The sequence below is a fragment of the Urocitellus parryii genome, unplaced genomic scaffold (assembly GCF_045843805.1).
Source record: "Urocitellus parryii isolate mUroPar1 unplaced genomic scaffold, mUroPar1.hap1 Scaffold_79, whole genome shotgun sequence".
Taxonomy (NCBI): Eukaryota; Metazoa; Chordata; class Mammalia; order Rodentia; family Sciuridae; genus Urocitellus; species Urocitellus parryii.
Window position 1 is genome coordinate 1,560,836 of NW_027554171.1, and position 12,680 is coordinate 1,573,515.

A 12,680-nucleotide genomic window follows, 5' to 3' on the forward strand; every position below is an offset into this window, starting at 1 on the left:
TTTAAATGGAATTCTTGAGAACTGCAGGAAACCATTTATGGTAAGCACTTCATGTAATTGCTTCACCATCTATGAATCTAGGCACGTATGTATGGTTTTGCTAAAAACAGCACAAGTTGTTAAGTCCCATAGAATTGCCTAAGTTTGTGTCCCCACCCATCCCTTTCTGTTAAGCATGTTAAGGGAATTCTTGTTTGCTTAGTATTTTGGTGTTTTGTTTTTCTTTTCTTTGTTATCCAGGGTTTTTAGAAATTAAAGCAAAGCTGTGGTGAGTGTCCATTTTGATAAAACAGTAATGGGGATAAAATGTAACTGGTTTTGTAGTGTTTTGGAAGTTACCTTGTAGCTGTCTACAAAATATTTGCTTTTAAGTAAGGAATTCTGAATATCCCAGGTGAAGAAGCTAAGGAACAAAGTTTTAAGCCTTGTTCAAAAGGCATAGGATATGAGCTGAGATAGCACACACTCTAATTGGTGTACATATATCAAAGTGTTAAATGTTTGAAGCTAAGCTCCTGTATTTTATTGTATTTTAGATTTTAGGGCAATGCAATCCAGAATGACAAATGTTTATGGTCTGTGTTTTGTGCTAGGAGCTAGAAAGTCCTTAAGATTATTCTCAACCTTGATTTGCTCAGGGAAAACCACCAAGCTGATAGGACTTGATTATAAGTCCTGGCAAGGCTATGTAGTTCATAGAACCCTTGGTGAAGAAGTCACATGATATTTAGGCTTCTACTAAAACAAAAGTAGTAATTGTTGCCCCCAAAGTATTACTATGTAAACCAGTGGTTTTTATAGCTCTAAAACTAGTATTAACCAGAGATACATAAGAAATGAATATATTCAGGTCCCATCCCAGATGTGAATCAGAAATAGGTGGTGAGGCCTTGGGTGAAGCATGTTTTCACTTTTTCAGCTATTATTTAAAATTAAACTTTATTTTGAGAAAATTGTTTGTTATATGTAGTATAAGAAATGATACAGAAAGATCTCTGTACCCTCTACCCTGTTTGCTACAATAGTTACGTCTTGCAAAACTATAGTACAATACCAGGTTATTGACACTGATACAGTCAAGACAGAATACTGTACCCAGAAAATGTTCTCTCAGAGTTTTGTGTCCTTTTATAGCCCACTGGTCTACCTGACTTCTCTCCCTAGTCAGGCAACCAGTAATTTGTTGTCCTTTTTGTCATTTCGAGAAAAGTTATATCAATGGAATTGCTAAGTAACCTTTTGGCATTGTCCTTTTCCACTTAGCCTAGTTCTCTACATTCCTCTGGGTTGTATGCATCAAATGCATAAACATTGATATGGCTGTGTCACTACAGTCTGCTGATTTTAAGTCCTTTGGGCATAAACCAAGGAGTGGGATAACTGGGTCAAATGGTGCTTCCATTCCCAGTTTCCTGAGGAATCTCCATATTGCTTTCCATAGAGGTTGCACCAATTTGCAGTCCCACCAGCAGTGTATGAGTGTACCTTTTTCCCCACATTTTCGCCAACATTTATTGTTGCCTTTATTCTTGATGATTGCCATTCTGACATGAGTGAGATGAAATCTTAAGAGTACATTTAATTTAAATTTCTATAATTGCTAGAGATGTTGATCACCTTTTTATATATTTGCTGATCAATTGTATTTCTTCTGTGAAGTGTCTGTTCAGTTCCTTAACCCATTTGTTGATTGGGTTATTTGTTGTTTTGGTGTTAAGTTTTTTGAGTTCTTTATATATCCTAGAGATTAATGCCTTATTAGAGGTGCATGTGGTAAAGATTTTTCCCAATCTGTAGGCTCTCTTCTCATGTTATTGTTTCCTTTGCTGAGAAGAAGCTCTTTAGTTTGAATCCATCCCATTTATTGATTCTTGTTTCACTTCTTGGCTTTAGTAGGAGTCTTGTTAAGGAAGTTAGATCCTAGGCCAATGTGGTGCAGATTTGGGTCTAGTTTTTCTTCTATTAGGTGCAGGGTATCTGTTCTAGTGCCTAAGTCTTTCATCCACTTTGAATTGATTTTTGTGCAGGGTGAGAGATAGAGGTTTGATTTCATTTTGTTACATATGGACTTCCAGTTTTGCTAGCACCATTTGTTAATATGTTATATTTTCTCCAGTGAATGTTTTTGGCACCCTTGTCTAGTATGAGATAACCGTATTTATGTGGGTTTGTCTCTGTGTCCTCTATTCTGTATCATAGGTCTACAAGTCTATTTTGGTGTCAATACCATGCCATTTTTGTTACTATAGCTCTGTAGTATAGTTTCAGGTCTGGAATTGTGGTGTCTTCTGCTTCACTTTTCTTGCAAAGAATTGCTTTAGCTATTCTGGGTCTCTTATTTTTCCAAATAAATTTCATAATTGATTTTTCTATTACTACTAAGAGTGTCATTGGGATTTTAATAGGAATTGCATTAAATCTGTATAATGCTTTTGGTAGTATGGCCATTTTGACTATTAAGTCTACTTATTCATCACACTAGCTAGACTATGGAACCAGCCTAGGTGTCCCTCAATATGTGAATGGATAAAGAAAATGTGGTATATAAACTCAATGGAATATTACTCAGCTTTAAATAAGAGTGAAATTATGGCATTTGCCACTGATGGTTGGAGTTGGAGAATATCAAGCCAGTTCTACACAACCAAAGGCCAAATGTTTTCTCCAATATGCGGATGCTAGTTCATAATGAGGCGGGGGGCACTAGGGAAGAATAGTGTAACCTTAGATTAGGTAGAGCAAGATGATGGGAGGGGAGGGAGGAGATGTAGAGATAGGAAAGATACTAGAATGAAATAGACATCATTATTGTATGTCTATATATATATATATATATATTGTATGTCTATATATATATATATATATATATATTGTATGTCTATATATATGTATATATGTGACTACATGACCAATATGATTCTGCAACCTGTACACTCAGAAAAATTAGAAATTATATCGCATCTATGTATGATATATCAAAGTGGATGCATTCTATTGTCAGGTATAACTAATTAAAACAAATTTCAAAAAGTTAATTCCTTTTTTTTATTGGTTGTTCAAAACATTACAAAGCTCATGACATATCATCTATCATACATTTGATTCAAGTGAGTTATGAACTCCAATTTTTACCCCAAATACAAATTGCAGAATCACATCAGTTACACATTCACAATTTTTACATAATGCCATATTAGTGACTGTTGTATTCTGCTGCCTTTCCTATCCCCTACTATCCCCCCTCCCCTCCCATCTTCCCTCTCTACCTCATCTGCTGTTGTTCTATTCTCTCCCTTGTTCCCCCCCTTTCCCCTCACAACCTCTTATATGTAATTTTGTGTTACATTGAGGGTCTCCTACCATTTCCATATGCTTTCCCTTCTGTCTGCCTTTCTCTCCACCCACTCGTCTCTGTTTAATGTTAATCTTTTCCATGCTCTTCCTCCCTGTTCTGTTCTTAGTTGCTCTCTTTATATCAAAGAAGACATTTGGCATTTGTTTTTTAAGGATTGGCTAGCTTCGCTTAGCATAATCTGTTCTAATGCCATCCATTTCCCTGCAAATTCTATGATTTTGTCATTTTTTAGTGCTGTGTAATACTCCATTGTGTATAGATGCCACATTTTTTTATCCATTCATCTATTGAAGGGCATCTAGGTTGGTCCCACAGTCTAGCTATTGTGAATTGTGCGCTATGATCATTGATGTGGCAGTATCCCTATAGTATGCTCTTTTAAGATCCTCAGGGAATAGTCCGAGAAGGGCGATAGCTGGGTCAAATGATGGATCCATTCCCAGCTTTCCCAGGAATCTCCATACTGCCTTCCAAATTGGCCTCACCAATTTGCAGTCCCACCAGCAGTGTACAAGTGTACCCTTTTCCCCACATCCTCGCCAACACTTATTGTTGTTTGACTTCATAATGGCTGCCACTCTTTTTGGAGTGAGATGGTATCTTAGGGTGGTTTTGATTTGCATTTCTCTGACTGCTAGAGATGGTGAGCATTTTTTCATGTACTTGTTGATTGATTGTATTTCCTCCTCTGTGAAGTGTCTGTTCAGGTCCTTGGCCCATTTGTTGATTGGATTGTTATCTTATTGTTTAATTTTTGAGTTCTTTGTATATTCTGTATATTAGCGCTCTATCTGAAGTGTGAGGGGTAAAAATTTGTTCCCAGGATGTAGGCTCTCTATTTACCTCTCTTATTGTTTCTCTTGCTGAGAAAAAAACTTTTTAGTTTAAGTAAGTCCCATTTGTTTATTCTTGTTATTAACTCTTGGGCTATGGGCATCCTATTAAGGAATTTGGAGCCCGACAGTATGTAGATCATAGCCAAATTTTTCTTCTATCAGACGCAGTGTCTCTATTTTGATATCTAGGTCCTTGATCCATTTTGAGTTAACTTTTGTTCATGGCGAGAGAAAGGGATTCAGTTTCATTTTGTTGCATATGGATTTCCAATTTTCTCAGCACCATTTGTTGAAGATGCTATCCTTCCCCCATTGTATGCTTTTAGCCCCTTTATCAAATATAAGAAAGTTGTACTTTTGTGGATTGGTTTCTGTGTCCTCTATTCTGTACCATTGGTCCACCTGCCTGTTTTGGTACCAGTAACACGCTGTTTTTGTTACTATTGCTTTGTAGTACAGTTTGAACTCTGGTATAGCTATACCTCCAGATTCACACTTCCTGCTTAGAATTGCTTTTGCTATTCTGGGTCTTTTGTTTTTCCATATGAATTTCATGATTGCTTTATCTATTTCTACAAGAAATGCCGTTGGGATTTTGATTGGCATCGTATTAAACCTGTAGAGAACTTTTGGTAATATCGCCATTTTGATGATGTTAGTTCTGCCTATCCATGAACAGGGTACATTTTTCCATCTTCTAAGATCTTCTATCTCTCTCTTTAGGGTTCTGTAGTTTTCATTGTATAAATCTTTCACCTCTTTTGTTAGGTTAGGTTGATTCCCAAGTATCTTATTTTCTTTGAGGATATTGTGAATGGAGTGGTTTTCTTCATTTCCATTTCAGAAGTTTTGTTGCTGATATACAGGAATGCCTTTGATTTATGCGTGTTGATTTTATATCCTGCCACTTTCCTGAATTCATTTATTAACTCTAGCAGTTTCTTTGTAGACCCTTGTGGGTCTGTTAAATATATTATCATGTCATCTGCAAATAGTGATAATTTAAGTTCTTCTTTTCCTATTTTTATGCCTTTAATTTCTTTTGTCTGTCTAATTGCTCTGGCTAGTATTTCAAGAACTAAATTGAATAGAAGTGGTTATAGAGGGCATCCCTGTCTTGTTCCAGAATTTAGAGGGAATGCCTTCAGTTTTTCTCCATTTAGGATGATGCTAGTCTGAGGTTTAGCATATATAGCTTTTACCATGTTGAGGTAAGTTCCTGTTATCCCTAGTTTTTCTAGTGTTTTGAGCATAAAGGGATGCTGTACTTTGTCGAATGCTTTTTCTGCATCTTTCGAGATGATCATATGGTTCTTGTCTTTAAGTCTATTGATGTGGTGGATTACATTTATTGATTTCCGTATATTTAACCAGCCTTGCATCCCAGGGATGAATCCTACTTGATCATGATGCACAATTTTTTGATATGCTTTTGTATTCGATTTTCCAGGATTTTATTGAGAATTTTTACCTCCAAGTTCATTAGAGATATTGGACTGTAGTTTTCTTTCTTTGAAGTGTCTTTGTCTGGTTTCGGCATCAGGGTGATGTTGGCCTCATAGAATGAATTTGGAAGAACTCCTTCTTTTTCTATTTCTTGAAAGAGCTTGGAAAGTATTGGTATTAATTCTTCTTTGAAGGTTTTGTAGAACTCCGCTGTATACCCATCCGGTCCAGGGCTTTTTTTGGTTGGTAGTCTTTTGATGGCTTCTTCTATTTCTTCTTTTGTTATTGGTCTGTTTAAATTGTGTGTGGCTTCCTGATTCAATCTGGGCAGATCATATGACTTAAGAAATTTATCGGGCTGGGGATGTGGCTCAAGCGGTAGCGCGCTCGCCTGGCATGCGTGCGACCCGGGTTCGATCCTCAGCACCACATACCAACAAAGATGTTGTGTCCGCCAAGAACTAAAAAAAATAAATAAATAAAATTCTCTCTCTCTCTCTCTCTCTCTCTCTCTCTCTCTCTCTCCTCTCTCACTCTCTCTTAAAAAAAAATCACTCCTCCCTTTAATAATTCCTCTTCCCTTTCCTCCTTAAAAAAAAAAGAAATTTATCGATATCTTCATTATCTTTTATTTTATTGGAATATAGGGTTTCAAAATACTTTCTAATTATCTTCTGTATTTCTGTAGTGTCTGTTGTGATATTGCCTTTTTCATCCTGTATGTTAGTAATTTGAGTTGTCTCTCTTCTTCTCTTCGTTACCATGGCTAAGGGCCGGTCGATCTTATTTATTTTTTCAAAGAACCAACTTTTAGTTTTTTTCAATTTTTTCAATGATTTTTTTTTGTTTCAATTTCGCTGATTTCTGTTCTAATTTTAATTATTTCTTGTCTTCTACTACATTTTCTGTTGTTTTGCTCTTCCTTTTCTAGGTTTTTGAGGTGTAGTGTGAGTTCATTTATTTGTTGTTTTTTTTTTCTTTTTTTGAGGAAAGAACTCCAAGAAATGAATCTCCCTCTTAAAACTGCTTTCATTGTGTCCCATAGATTCCAGTATGTTGTGTCTGTATTGTCATTTGTCTCTAAGAATTTTTTTTATTTCCACCTTTATGTCTTCTGTAACCCATTGATCATTCAGTAACATATTGTTCATTTTCCATGTGATGTAGGATTTTTTCCTTCCTTCTTTTATCATTGATTTCCAGTTTCATTCCATATGATCAGATATGGTACATGGTATTATCTCCACACCTTTATATTTACTGAGAGTCACCTTATGGCATAATATATGGTCTATCTTTGAGTAGGATCCATGTGCTGCTGAGAAGAACGTGTATCCACTTGATGATGGTTGATATATTCTATATATGTCAGCTAAGTCTAGGTTATTGATTGCGTTATTGAGTTTTATAGTTTCTTTGTTCATCTTTTGTCTAGAGGATCTGTTCAATGCCGAGAGCGGTGTGTTGAAGTCCCCCATAATTATTGTGTTGTGGTCTGTTTGACTCTTGAACTTGAGGAGAGTTTGTTTTATGAACGTTGCGGCAACATTGTTTGGTGCATACAAATTGATAATTGTTATGTCTTGATGATGGATGGTTCCTTTTAACAGTATATAGTGTCCTTCTTTATCCCTTTTGATTATCTTAGGCTTGAAGTTGATTTTATTCGATATGAGTATGGCCACTCCTGCTTGCTTCAGAGGGCCATGTGAGTGGTATGATTTTTCCCAACCTTTCACCTTCAGCCTGTGTATGTATTTTCCTATCATGAGTCTCCTGAAGGCAGCATATTTTAGGATTTATTTTTTTAATCCAGGTTACTAGCCTATGTCTCTTGATTGGTGAATTTAAGCCATTAACATTTAAGGTTACAATTGAAATTTGGTTTGTACTTCCAGTCATGTTTATTTATTTATTTATTTTAGTTTTGCTAGTTTTTCCTCTTTGGTTATTTTTCTCCCCCTTTACTGAGATACCTCCCATTGTTAGTTTTGGGCACTATTTTTCACTTCCTCTTCTTGTAGTATTTTGCTCAAAATGCTTTGCAGTGCTGGTTTTCTGGCTGTGAATTCTTTTAGCTTTTGTTTATCGTGAAAGATTTTAATTTCATTGTCAAATCTGAAGCTTAATTTTGCTGGATACAGTATTCTTGGTTGGAATCCATTATTTTTCAGCGTTTGAAATACGTTGTTCCAGGATCTTCTCGCTTTCAAAGTCTGTGATGAAAAATCAGTCGTTAACCTAATTGGTTTACCCCTGAGTGTAATCTGCCTCCTTTCTCTCGTAGCTTTTAATATTCTCTCCTTGTTCTGTATGTTAGCTATCTTCATAATTATATGTCTTGGAGTTGGTCTATTATGGTTTTGGATGTTTGGGGTCCTGTAGGCTTCCAGAATTTGGAAATCCATTCCATCTTTCATCTCTGGGAAGTTTTCTAGGATTATTTCATTTAATAAGTTGTCTGTTCCTTTGGTTTGAACCTCTGTGCCTTCTTCTATCCCAATGACTCTCAAATTTGTTGTTTTTAATGAGATCCCATATCTCTTGGATAGATTGCTCATGAGATTTAAGCATCTTTTCTGTGTTGACTATATTCTTTTCAAGTTGATAAACTTTGTCTTCATTATCTGATGTTCTGATTTCTACTTGATCTAGTCTATTTGTAATGTTCTCATTAGAGTTTTTAATCTGGTTTATGGTTTCTTGCATTTCTAGGATTACTGTTTTTTTTTTTTTAAATCTCTATCTCCTGGTAAAGTTCGTTCTTTGCAGTTTGAATTTGTTTGTTTTGTTCGTTTTCAAAATATACTGTCAATGCTTGGACTTGCTGTCTCATGTCTTCTCTAATATTCCGTTCCATCTGAGTTAGGTATGCCTTGATTTCTTTCCCTGTCCATGTTTCTGATGCAATTCCTTTGTTTTTGCTGAGTAGTAGTTCATGGTACAGATATGAATGGGGGTATGGTGTAGACATGTATAGGTTTCCAATTTTTAGTTTTTAAAAAAACTACAGGTTTTTGTATGATCTACCCATATCTTAAACCAAATCCAGGTGTCTCTGATAGAACTCTTGTTTAAGAATTGCTGCCTAAACTTGCAGTACCCTCTTGCTTCCCCATAACATCCAATGTGAACCTCACTTTCCATGACCTAAGTGACCCTATGTTATGAGGCCTTATATGCCTGTGTCCCTTTGTTGTCCACAACTCTTCCTGTTTTTGTCTCTTTCTGTCCCATAAAGTGGCCAGATGTGTTCTCACCTTGTAGTCTGCACTATTCTAGAATTCTTTTCCCCTGAATACCTATATGCTTGACTTACTTTTTCTAATCTGTACAAATGTCATTTTGTTAGGACTTCCCTGGTCCTTATGTGAAATAAGAAACTTTATACCATAACTTATTTTTGTGTATATATATTTGTATGATTGTGTGTTTGAGTGCTTCTAGTTTGTGAGCTCCCTAGATTCACTACTGTGTTTGCTGCTATATTTTTAAAGTGAAGCAAAGGAGTGAATGAATTATAGGATTCTTTTTTTTTAAGAGAGAGAGAGAGAATTTTTTTAATATTTATTTTTTAGTTTTCGGCGGACACAACATCTTTGTATGTGGTGCTGAGGATCGAACCCTGGCCACACGCATGCCAGGAGAGTGCGCTACCATTTGAGCCACATCCCCAGCCCTGAATTATAGGATTCTGACACCCATTCCTTCTTCCTCACTATAACTATTCCCTCCCCCAAACCTTCTATTTACCTATCTTTCTCACCATAGGGGTCAAAACCTAGTTACTTTGTTCATTACTATATTCCTAACATCTAAAATAGTACCTGACACATTGGGGCCAGTATTTGGTGGGGCAAAAAGACATGGCATAGAGTGTTTTCTACCAAAATCCCATTTTTGTGAGGTTTGTGAAATTTATACTCTGCTCCCTACTTTCTCAGCAACTGTTTTCTTAACCTCCTAAAATCTTGCACTCTTCTAATAGCTAATTTTTATGAAGATTCATCATTGGATTTTATTTATTTATTTATTTATTTTCATACTGGTGATTAACCCCACGGGCACCTTACCTCTGAAGTACATCCCCAGTCTTTTTTTTTTTTTTTTTTGAGGCAGGTCTCACTTAGTTACTGAGGCTGGCCTCGAACTTGGAATCCTCCTGCCTTGATCTCCAAAGCTGCTGGGATTTCAGGTGTGTGCCACTATGCCCAGCTGGTACATTTTTAAAAGTGAGAGTTATATGCAAGAAGCAGGCACTACTCAGAGGTGAAAAGTACATATGGGAAGCTATAGTTAGACAAAGATAACTAAGATGGAATCCCAGTGGTTTGACTTCTGGGCTGAATGAGGAGAGAATGAAGGCTTGGAAAAGGTGAGTTAGAATTGTCTAGAAATTCTTTCTGTTTAATAATTGTACTCAAGGTTAATCTTTAAATATTGTACAGAATTTACTCAGGTAAATGTTTTAAATCCCTCTTCTACACTGTTTTTTTTCTAATTAGAAAAATAATTTGCTTGGAAGAAAGAAAAAAGATAAATAGGGAATACCTCCCTAATAATGGATTTAAGATGACTTTTTTTCTCTGTGTGCTTCAGTTTTGTTATATTCCATTGACCTGTTTTCAAATCCATTAATTATGTTTTCTTTTGTACTATGAGCCCATCTGATAAGTTATTACTTTCTAATATGTATTTTATAATTATTGGGTGTTTATTTGATTCTTTAAGAGAAAGATTCTAATTCTCTATTATTCTACTTCATTTCCTCAACCTCATTATTTTTTAAAATTTTTTACCTCTTAAAAAAAAAAAACATTGATTCTGGTTATTTTGTTGTCTTTTGCTCACTTCAACATTTGGGTGATCTGCTTCTTTCACCTGGAAATAGGTCATATTAACCAAGTTCTCTCATAGTAATTTTTCATAGATATTAGGGATAATACTTCTTATGTTATCTTTCACCAAATAGTTAAATTTACTAGCAGTTAAATTACTGGCAACTCACCATGATTCTGGTGAAAATTGGATTTAGGCTTTTTTATGGTGGATTTATTTTAGTCTTGATTTTACTATTAGGATGTAGTCCTTTCTCCTAGAGAGTAAATTTATATTCCTAGGACATCATACTCCCCCCTCCCCGTGTGTGTGTGTGTGTGTGTGTGTGTGTGTAAGTAACTTACCTGAAAGTCTGGGAGTTTAGTAATAGCCTTTTACTCAAACTGTGAAGTTTCTGAAATTTCAGTTCAGCTCTCTAGACTGTGGGCTGCTATTCTCTGATGGATCTTTGAGGAGGTGGGGTGTCTCATCCTATATAGTGTTGTAAAGCCTAATATTAAGGACCTGAGAAGTAAAATGGCAGGTGTTCATTCTTGAGTTATTTGTGCATTTAACTCCTTTTCAGCAGTAGACATAAGGGACAAAGCCATGGCGGTAGTCTCAAGTTTCAGCCTATTTCATCTGCCCAATGAGAATGCAACTTTTTATTCAGATTCAACTTCTCAAGCTGGGTTAAAATGAAGGTCACTTCATTTGCTTCTTTTCTTTCAAGGAGCCTAGCTTTTTGGGTTTGTGGTACTGGAAATCTAACCTAGCGATACTTTACCAATGAGCTACATCCCTAGTCCTTCTAAAATTTTATTTTGAGGCTGGATGTTGCTAAGCTACTTAGACTGGCTTTGAACTTGAAATCCTCCTGTCTCAGTCTCGTGAGTTGCTGGGCTTACAGGTGTGGGTCACTGTATTCCATTCAATGATCCTAACTGTTTTGATTGCTGTTTAATACCACTACTGTGTCATCATGGCTGGAACTGGAAATTGAAGACAACTTTTTTTTTAATTTTTTTTAGAGAGAGAGAGAGAGAGGAGAGAGAGAGAATTTTTAATATTTATTTTTTAGTTTTCGGTGGACATAACATCTTTGTTTGTATGTGGTGCTGAGGATTGAACCCCGGGCCGCACGCATGCCAGGCGAGCGCTCTACTGCTTGAGCCACATCCCCAGCCCAAGACAACTTCATTTTTTAAATTAACATGGTTGTCAGTAAGAGATGAGTTGGCATATATGCTTGGCTTAATCCTATTTTTCTTTAGATTTTTTTCATGTTTTACTTCCTTTTAAGTAAAAAGGGTCTCTAATAACAGTGTTGATATGGGTGGTTAGCTAGATTATTAAAATTTCCAAATGCTTCAAAGAGAACTCCCACAAGTTATTTTACAATGAAAAGATCTCCATAGAACAATTAGCTTAATTTCTTAGTTTTAAAGAGCAGGATTCCTCTCTGAAATGCTGTAGCTGTAGGAAACTCAGCATATGTCAATCCTTTTTTAGTTTTCTTTTTTAAAGTTTAGGGGGAAGAAAGTATGTTACACTTTTGCTGTCTGATTAGATCAGAGAATGCCTAGGGTATGCATAGATCTAAATATGATGGCAAATAAAATAGATCTAATCTTAAGTAATACAATGTTTTGAAATACAAAAAAGTAGGACAGATGCTGGTGAATCCAAACATCTTTTCAGTGCTCTGCTCTAAGACTATATAAGTTAGAATCTTAAGTTTATTTATTCCACCAACTGACATCTCTGTAGGTGACTGTGAAATCACAGAGCTTCCAATTTCCTCAATATAGGTTCATTTAAGATAGTTTAATGGTCTTCAGGCTACTATGGCATATTAGAGAGTGCCAAATGTGTCCCTTTTTTCAAAAGCAGAAGAACCTCTTAGGAGATTATTGGTAGGTCCTGACAATAAACTAGTCCAATCCTCTGGCAGCTTCTGATATGGTTTCCATTGATCTATGTCTTCTGACATTTGTTCCTGTATTAGTTTGTTAGGGCCACCATAACAAAATGTAACAGACCAGCTGTCTTAAACCACGTCAATGTATTTTCTCATAGTTGTGGTGACAAGAAGTCCAAGATCAAAGAACTGACAGATTTGATTCCTCCCGAGGCTTCTCTCCTAGGCTTGTAGATAACTGTCTTCTCACTGCGTCCTCACATGATTTTTACTCTGTGCACATGCATCCCTGGTATTTCTTTCT